Source organism: Panthera uncia, chromosome A2 (genome assembly GCF_023721935.1).
Source record: "Panthera uncia isolate 11264 chromosome A2, Puncia_PCG_1.0, whole genome shotgun sequence".
Lineage (NCBI taxonomy): Eukaryota > Metazoa > Chordata > Mammalia > Carnivora > Felidae > Panthera > Panthera uncia.
The window spans coordinates 9,205,593-9,209,153 of NC_064816.1; positions in this window are offsets into that span (position 1 = coordinate 9,205,593).

Consider the following 3,561-nt stretch of genomic DNA (forward strand, 5'->3'; position numbering starts at 1 on the left):
TACCTCCTATTTCTTTTTCTGCCAAATTGCTCTGGCTGGGACTTGCGGTACTGTGCTGAATAAAAGTAGTGGGAACGGGTACCCTTGTTTCGTTCCTGTCTTAGCAGAAAAGCTTTCAGTGTTATACTATTATGTTAGTTGTGGGCTTGTCGTACGTGGCCTTTATTACGTCGAACTACGTCTCCTCTATGCCCAGTTTGTTGAGAGTTTCCGTTACGAAAGGATGTTGGATTTTGTTGAATGCTCTTCTGCATCTCTTGAGATGATCATTTATGATTTTTGTCCTTCATTTTGCTAGCGTATTACACTGATTTGCGGATACCGAGCCGTCCTTGCATCCCCGGAATAAATCCCACTTGATCGTGGTGTGTGATCCTTTTAATGTATTGTTGAATTCAGTTTGCTAGTATTTTGTTGAGGGTTTTTGCACCTACGTGCATCGGGGATCCTGACTAGTAATTTCCCACATGCTGTCAAAATTAAAAGTAACTTGGGATGCCTGGGTAGCTCGGTCGACTAAGCGCCGGACTCTTGATCTCAGCTCAGGTCATGATCTCACAGTTCATGAGTTCGAGCCTGGCGTCGGGCTCTGCACTGACAGTGCAGCCTTCTTGGGATTCTGTCTCTTCCTCGGCCCCTTCCCCACTCTCTAACACACACTGTTTCTCTCAAAATAAATAAATACCCTTAAAAAAATAAAAGTAACTAAAATAAAATACAACGAACAACTTAGTTCCTCATCGCTATTGGACACATTTCAAGCGCTCAGTAGCCAGCTGGTGGCCACCATGGTGGAAAGCACAGATATAGAACACTCCCACCATCGTAGAAAGTTCTGTTGGTCTGGGCTGTAAATCAACTCTGAAAAGACATTTCACAGACTCAGGGAAATTTGAATATGTGTTCGGCGTAAGATGATACCGAAGAATGATTGTATATTTGTCAGTGTATAAATATCCTTATTTTCTAGAGATGCATGTTATACGTAGTATTTAGAGACGAAAAATGATGTCAGTAAGGTTGACTAGGGTGTTTAAAGCACCGCACAAGACCAGGCGTCCATCCAATTCTCAATAAATGTCAGTGTTCATTAATGTAAAAGTTTGGAGAAACGGCAACCTGGGAGAAAATATTTATCCCCCATGGGATAACCAGATAAGAGAGCTCCTTAATATATAAAGAACTCCTAGAAATCAAGAAGAAAAAGATCAACAACCTAAAAAATAACGGACAACGAAGGTGACCAGAGAGGAAAGAGAAAACTATAATAGCTCTTGAACACATGGAGTATGTCCCACTGTACTTATGGAAGGGAAGTGTAAATTTTCTCTATTCCGAGATACCATTTTTCACCTGTTCTGCTGGCAAAAATCCAAAGGTTGACACACTCTGTGGGTGAGGCCATAGAGGAGCGGAACACTCATTCATTGCTGGAGGGAGTGTGGATTAATCTATCCCCCAAAGGGGAAATTTGGCAATATCTATAAAAAGCACAAATGCGCATATTGTTCGAGCCAGAAATCTCACTTTGGGGAATTTTTCTACTGATCCACTTGCATATGTGCGAAATGACATTTCTACAAGGTTTTTCACTGCAGTGTTAGCTCAAGAACAAACGATGAAAAATGTCGTCCGTCTCTGGGAGTGAAATTAACTACGGGACATCCACACAGCAGAATACTACCCAGCTGTAGCACAACAACAAGGTGTGTGAAGAGAGTTTCAATATGGGGAGATCTCCGGCATTTGTTGTTAAGTGGGGCGGGAGGGGGGGGGGAGCAAGGTGTAGCAGAATGTATAAAACGTGCAACCCTGAATTGAAGTTTTGACACTTGCTACAACATGGATGAACTTGAAAACGTCGTGCCTGGGGCACCTGGGTGGCTCAGCTGGTCCAGCATCTGACTCTTGATTACAGCTCAGGTCATGGCCTCCTGGTTTGTGAGTTCAAGCCCCACATCAGGCTCTGCACTTGACAGCATGGAGCCTGCTTGGGATTCTCTGTTTCCCTCTCTCTCTCTCTCTCTCTCTCTGCCCCTCCCCTGTTCATGCACACACTCCCTTGTTCTCTCTCTCTCTCTCAAAATAAATAAATTAACTTAAAAAAAAAAAGGAAAAGAGGGACGTCTGGGTGGCTCAGTCAGTTAAGGTTCCAACTCTTGATTTCCGCTCAAGACAGTGATCTCACGGTTTGTGAGTTCGAGCCCCGCATCAGGCTCTGCGCTGTGTCAGCTCAGAGCCTGCTTGGAAGTCTCTCTCCCTCTCTCTGTGCCCCTACCCACCCCCTCTCTTTCCCAAAATAAACAAATAGACTTAAAAATTAAAGAAAAGAAAAGAAAACATTGGGCCAAGTTCAAGAAGCCAGACACAAAACGACAAACGTCATAGGAGTTTACTCACACGAGGTACCTGAATGGGCAAATCCATAGAGACAGAAAGGGGGAATGATGGGTGCCTGAGTGGAAGGGGGGAAGTGAGAGATTAGTGTTTCATGGGGACAGAGTTTCAGTTTGGGAAAATGAAAGAGTTCTGAAGAGGAGCGCCTGGGTGGCTCAGTGGGTTAAGCATCAGACTCTTGATATCGGCTCAGGTCGTGATCTCAGGGTTCAGGGGATTGAGCCCCAGGTCGGGTTCTGTGCTGACATTGTGGAGTCTGCTTGGGATTCTCCCTCTCTTTTTTTCTCGCTCTGTCTCTCGGCCCCTCCCCTATTGTGCACGTGTGTGCATGCTCCCTTGCTCTCTCTCAAAATAAGTAAATTTTAAAAATAAATTTTAAAAACATCTGAGAAGATTTAAAAACATAGGGGTGCTAAAGATGGATAGTGGGGACGGCTGTACAACAATGCGACGTATTTAAGGCTACTGAACAGGACACTTAACATGGTTAAAATGACATTGTCATTTTTGACAATTGACAATGACAATTGACAATTGACAATTTGACATTGACAATGCTTTGTATATTTTACCACAATAAACAATTAAAAACATTTTTTTAATGTTTGCTTATTTTTGAGAGCGAGCCAGGGAGGAGCAGAGAGAGAGGGAGACACAGAATCCGAAGCAGGCTCCAGGCTCCGAGCTGTCCGCACAGAGCCCGATGCGGGGCTCAAACCCACAAACCGCGAGATCGTGACCTCAACCGAAGCCAGATGCTTAACTGACTGAGCCACCCAGGCGCCTCACCACAATTAAACAATTTTAAATGCTACCTTTCATGTAAAAGTAGGTGTGTGTATGTGGGGGGGGGGGGGGGGAGGATAAGAACCTACATTCACATGTTTGTACAGGTGCACAGAAATTCTGGAAAGATACTCGGGAGATTAAGAGCAGTGAGTTACCTGTAGGGGAAAGTGGGGGCTGAGATTGGGAGGGAGATACTGCAGCCGATCTTATGCTTTTTATTTCCTGATGCACCAGGCTGTACCGACCATCCAGAAATAGGATTACTTAAGTTTGGAGAGAGTGGTTTTATTTAGGATTGGTAAACTTTGGGTGCATTTGTATGCTGACCAAAAATAATAATGGTAATGAAAATAATAATGATATTGGTAGCAGGCG